We start from the raw sequence: 6,702 nt of genomic DNA, 5'->3' as shown, positions 1-6,702 counted from the left end.
GCTCTTTAATCTGGAGAAAGTAAAAACATAGGTTCTAAGCTTTAATCTTAGCATCATTAACATTCAACCATCAAACACAAATGAAAAAATAGAATTTAAATGCCATTAATAAATACCTATTTCTTGTGACAGACTATTCAGGCTTCAATGCAAAACTGAATTTACAATTAATACAAGTAACTGCTGTTTGTTACTGCTACAACGTGATGTAGCAACAGCCAATATTAATGAGTTATAATTATTTTCTCAGATATAACCCTAAGTGTAATATTGTTTTCTTTTACAAGAACCCACCAATGACCCCCAGTGAGCTCCATTCAATAGGGTCAGCATGACTACAGTTGGCAATGGAGAATAAAACTGTTTGCAGGATCACTGCTTCCGGACATTGAGTCCCCTCTGTATAATCACTGGGCTAAACCCACTGTAAGTTTCTCTAGAGAATACAAAAAAATTATGGCAGAGATAAGGTCAGCCTACTGTTTCTATAACATGGCTGTTTCAAATTAATAATGGTTTACATACTTATTTAACCAGTCATCCGGAGGGAGGTTTTTGTATTTGGTGTTTGTTTTTTTTTTTTCTTAGCTATTAAGCTGATAAATGCTGTCTTTTTCAATTTCCTTGTCATACAGAAATAAGACCTGGTACTGTGGTTTACGCTAAAAGTCCATCTAGACCAGCATCCTCCCTCCAAGAGCAGCCACAATGGGAGGCTTCACATAAACATTCCCATCCTTTGTTTCCTGTTGAACTGAAGGAGTTGCTCCTCTGTGACAGAACCACCCCTTTTTAACCATGCTGCCATTTTGTAAGAGCCTTTGCAACAGGAGTGTTAAAAGCTTATTCAAATCCAAATAACACTGTATCAACAAGCCATCTTAGCCACTTCCCCCTCAGTTATTTGAAATAACTCAGAAAGACCTTTGGAGAAACCTCTTTGTAGAAAGGAGTCATTTTTTACATTCCATAGCATGTTTTGTCAATCTTATTTTGATCTCAGGCCCTTAAGGAATATATAGGAATATAACAATTACTATTTACATGACACTAACAGAAGCCATAGTTCTCATCCTAGTTTCAAAATAGCTTGCTCAATTGTAAGCTAACTGCACTACTATTCTGTAATCCTGCAAGTTACATGGCAAAATTGTGATATTTACTCAATGAATTCTACCAAGAAATGAAATATCCCCCATCAAATACATAGTTGACACTTAGCTTTGGGAGCCAAGACTAATTATTGCATTTATTTTTTTGCAGGTGGTCCCAAATCTTTGAGGATATAGCCTTTCTAAAACAATGAAAGAGCACAGACAACAGATATTTGCAAAAGCTAAGATATCCCCTACTTAAGGACCTACTCAAAGAAATAGAAATAGGGATTTATCTCTCTGGAAAGTGAAAATAAGGTAACCACATCTACAATGTTACTAGAAAGTTTCCTCTATATCTTCCTTTTCCCTCTAGCTTGGACATGATCAAAATTTCCTAACAAGCAATTTCTGTAGTCATATCCTGTATTTTAACCTCTCTTGAGCTTCAGCATTAATTGTTCTTTTGTGCACTGTGGATACCCCATAGATATGCTGGAAAAACTGGAACTACTTTCTGACAAAAATACCTGGAGCAGTGCATAAGTATTACAAAATGCTTTTCTCAGCATTTGAATTCTAATAATGTGTAACTAAACCTCTTAAAGGTTAATCATTCAATAAACATTCATGCTGAGCAAAACCCCTCACACTCTATATACTAATTGCAACCTGAACAGAAAAAAACCAAGGTGATTCACTGGTGCTCCGGGATAAAGGCAGATTTACAGAAATTCTCTGAAATGCTTAATTTTAATCTCATGTCCAGAAATTGATTTTATGTATACAAATATATTATTTTCAGTGCTTCAATGAAGGTATATTTCCAACATGTTCTAAAGCAGCACTTTAAAAATTCTTAACAGTTTCAAGACATTCTCATGCCTATAAATAACAAAAAAATAAATAAAAAAATCTTACATTTAATGTAATTCATTTACATGGCATTTCTGTTTGTAGAGAGCTGTAACTGTATGATACACTTCATCTGAGTGGATGCTAATTGTGGTTGGCAAGGTAACCTATGAATAAAAGCTTGTCTCTGAAATAGCATAAATTTGGCTATGTTTTAAATGAAGTACTTCAGTTATTTGTGTTAGCAGATACAGGCTTCAAGTGCTTTCTTGAGAAGGATGTTACAAATGAACATCACAATGCCTGAAGATTAGGATAACCAAAAAAACACTACTTGAAAATGTACACTAACATTTTTTTAAATTCTTTGCTAGAGTTTACACAGAATGTGGTTTTATTGAGGGGTGTATATGAATCTCCTCCCCAGAAAGCTAGTGTGATTCTTGTATATAGTTACCAAGTACTTACGTATCAGAAAATGAAAAACAGACTAAAAGGCCTGCAGAATACAGGCACTAAGAGACAATCTTTCTATAAACAATAGTAGAAAGTTATTGATAATTAGTCAGTCGGATGCACTGGTTATTGCATTAACAGCAGTGAAATTCCATGTTCACATGAAGCTATATATACAGGCAGGAGTGACAGCAAGATACTCTTAATATTTCTGGACAACAGGGTCTTCTCTTTATCAACCCATATATGGACTTGCTGGTCTAGAAGACATATAATAAACCCTCTCTTTTCTAATATGCTTGAGAAAATAACTGATGGAAAGCTTTTGGAAAAAAATTCAAATGACTTCGAGGTGTCATATGTAAGATTTTTACAGATACATCTCAGACAAGTACATTGATGATTTTACTACTACTACTGCTTGTGTTTGATATGACTTTAACATTTAAACCCACACAAAACTGTATGGGTGAATTTGATAATTATTGTATTAATTTAAAATTAATTACAGAATATTTCTATTTTGTGTTTTAAATAATGAGTTGCCTGTCTTCATTAGCAAATCTGAACACAGCATTTACATCTCTAGAACAATCAAATTCTTTATATAAAGCCTCTACTAGAATTGAAAAGCATCTGTAGTTTCTGAATAATTTCTAAAAAAAATGTTGCATTGTTTCATTAAAAAAACAATCCTTTCCTAAAATATACAGCTTACAACTGCATGGTGAAACACATATTTGTTATAAATCACAACAAATATTTTTATTTGTGCATTAATTTGGATATTAAAATACTGGTATTGTGACATTTGTCTGTTTTCCATGGTTAGCAGTTTCTAACAGCAGGACACTAGTTTGTCAGCAACAGAGGGAGAGTTAGGTCAATCTTTTTCAAACAGCAGCATTACTCCAGCAGTTAAAGTTACTGTACCTCTGTTTCTTATGCTTACTTCTATTGTAAGAAAGAGAATATAGAGTTCATTGTTATTCTTGGAGGCAAATGCCAAGTGCTCTAGTTGAACTTTTCTGTAATAAGAAGGAAGTGGTGTACATGTTCATGCCCAAGACAGGAAAGGTGGTGCTCAAAAGACAAGAGCTATTGTGTGGAGCTGGACAACTTCCATAGAGTGATTTTATGGGAAAAACTGTTTTTAAGTAGTTATTCGCTGCTTTAAATGCGTCTTCCTTTTCACTGGCTAGTATCACCACATTGTTTTAAAAAGCACAAATACCTTCAAGAAATGAGTATTAACTGTGCTTAATGTCAACCTTTTAACACACCTTTGCCTCTGATCCTTTTATTTTTCAGGTTTTTGGTATTCTATAGTATTCCTTATCATGGAATACTCAAGGTATTCCATAATATGAAGCACGTCTATAACCTTCTAACCAATTAATTGGCAATGTCTAAATACATGCAGCAGTTGAAATAACTAGAATAACCTAGACTGCATTGTGACATTAAGGAGATTTCACCCTTTTTGCACAATGTTCTTGTGCATGCTTGTTTCCCCATATTCTGTACACTCCGTAAAGCGGTAATCTGCATTTCTGCAATAATTATGTAATTTCAATTCTTATATACAAGATAGAAATGTGATTTATATGTTACAGACACCTTAAATCACAGCTAATCTTTTTATGTTTCTGGTTTTTTAGCTGTGTTGGCTAACTGAAAGGAAAAAAAGGTGAAGAGGCAGACTGAACTCTGTCAACACAAGCAGCAAAGGGATGTCTTGTGTTTTCAGGAAAACAGAAAATAAAGAATTCTTTGTGAATGGAAGCCATTCCAAAAAGATTTATATGGCAAATATTCCTGTTATTCAGTGCGTTTAAAAGAGAAAAAAAGTCATAACATAATTTCTTTGGCATAATTATCTGACATCTGATCTTCAGTAACATTCATACCCAAAATTCTTTGCTAGAACTCACATTATATATCTGTTTTCCCCCCACCACTTTTGTTTTCTGTGCACTGTTAAACTTTTAGGTGAGGATTTTGTTGTTGTTTAATTATTAGTTTTTCTAGAACTCTCTAGACCAACTTTTTACTCCCAAAACATAAAAAAAATTAGAAGATTTTACAGGAGAGGGCAGCACCAAAAATGTATTGATTTTCAAAGATAATATACATGTTCTAGGCATGGTCATTGGGATGACCTGATGAAGCCTCCTTGATTTGTCCTTAGAGACTAGACGTAAAAAAGAGAGATGTAGCCATGTTCGGCTGAATCCCTCATTTGTGTTAAAACACAAATATTGCTGAATAAGAATCAGTCTGTTAACATCTTTAATCTCTACAAATTTGTGATCATGTTAAAAGCATTTGTCCATGCAAAAAGACCTTCCACTGCACAGTTCTTTTTAACTTTATCAGTCTCACCTACTTCCCTGTTACGTACATCTCCATTACTTTTTCTGCTGTTTCTGTTAACAGCAATAGCTGCTTGGTCTTATGTAATTACTTGTCCTGAATTTAGAGTATCATTTCTCTGTTTGAGAAAATGATGTTTGGACACAACAGACATCCATTGAATTCATATGTTTATCATTTCTCTGCCTTAGCTTCAAAAGTTTTAGGACCCTCTCCAAATAATGTAATGGAAAAGCAGGACTAAGATCTCAATCTCTGTGCCATTACACAGCTTTTTCCCATTTTCTTAGAAATCTGAAATTTCAGATATAAATTGGTTTTATTCAATTTCACCTTAACTGTTTTGTAATCCTATTTGATTAATTAGATGCTACACGTTAAACTGAGTACTTATTTGTAGTTGTTCACATTTCTGGTTGTCACAGCAGACTCACATCTGAACTATTTTATTTGAAGGGTGACAAGTAAATCTGGAGCAAATTACAGGTTTTAATGAGATCTTTACACAGTTCATTGCTAAGTTTCTGGGTCATTGCTGGTTTTAGTTTGTTGCTAACATTGGATAAAATCTGATTAGCTAAATGTAATCTAGAGGAATGTAAGAGATACATACCCTGTTTAAAAAAGCAAAACAAATAATAACCCTTCCAATTCATCTAAATAATTTGAACAAGTGATTCTTTGAATGTCAAAGCATTAGTCTATAATGAAGCATATCAGAATGTTTAGCATCTTAAAACCATAAGGAATTAAAAACTGGTTTTGGTTTGGTTTTGGGAGGGGCTTTTTTAGGGCATGTATCTCTTCCATTTGCCTGTGATATCCTGCTGAACAAACGCACTGAAAAACTCTTTGGAGCAGGGAACCAGGTTTTGCTTTGTTACCATGTAGCATAAGCATGATGTAGTCTCCTAGCAAGCTCCTGGACGCCAGCAAATTGCAAACAACAAAAAAGCTGTATTGGACCGTTGCACTAAGTGGCAGTTCAGTTCTTAATCTACGAGCTAAAAAAACACAAAACAAAAGCAGAGTCGCATAATAATGGGCCTGATGCAGTACACTTATGGAATAGGACTAGGTCGGTATTAGTAAAAGTCCTTTTGTTAGCAAGGTATTCACTGCTGTGAGCACAATGTTGCACAACACGTGCAACAAACTAATTGTTGTGTGCGTGCATGCTCATATTCTGCTTGCAGAATAAATGCCTGTTTTTTCTATTGCACGTTCTCAAGCGACATCATCAGGTTTCTAAAACCTCTTCTACGAAATGCTTTTTTTCCCCTCCTGATTGGTTTGATGTTTGATCAGGTTCGGTCACCTCAGACATTTATAGCTAAGCCTGAAGGGAAAACACACGAGTCCCATCTTGTTTCTGTCTGTTCGCACAGCCGAAGTTTGAAGCCGTGCGCTGAGTTCCGCTTCGAATTTCAAATTCGTGCGCGGCAGCACCTGGAGCGAAGCTCTACGGGAACCGGCCCGGGCCGCTCCGCCGCGGCGGGGAGGTGTGCTCTACTCACCCCAGCCTCGCCTCAGCGCTGCATAAGCCCCGCCTAGCCCCGGGCCCCTCGGCTGGGCCCCGCCATCCCCGAGCCAAGCCGCGGGGCAGGGGGTCAGTCCGGCGCGACGCTCCCGGCCAGGTGCGTCCGGAGCGAGGAGGTACCGGAGAACGGGCGGCGGTCTCAGCCCTCGCGGGGCGCCGCCGTGGCGGAGGGGCACCGGGCGAGGGGCCGCTGCGAGGGAGGGGGGCGGTTTACCTCAGGCCCTGGGGGAGGGACCCCCGGGACGTTTTTCGGAGCAGCCCCCCTCGGCGCCTGGAGGACGGCCGGCACGAGCAGCAGAGCGAGAAGCCGCGAGCGCCCGCCCCCTCCCCTCCCCCGCCGTGAGGGGCGCGAGTACCCGGATGCAGCCGGCCCGGCGCGGC

This window comes from Haliaeetus leucocephalus, unplaced genomic scaffold (genome assembly GCF_000737465.1).
Source record: "Haliaeetus leucocephalus isolate CR32 unplaced genomic scaffold, Haliaeetus_leucocephalus-4.0 Scaffold636, whole genome shotgun sequence".
Lineage (NCBI taxonomy): Eukaryota > Metazoa > Chordata > Aves > Accipitriformes > Accipitridae > Haliaeetus > Haliaeetus leucocephalus.
Note: the sequence above shows the minus strand (reverse complement) of the source record.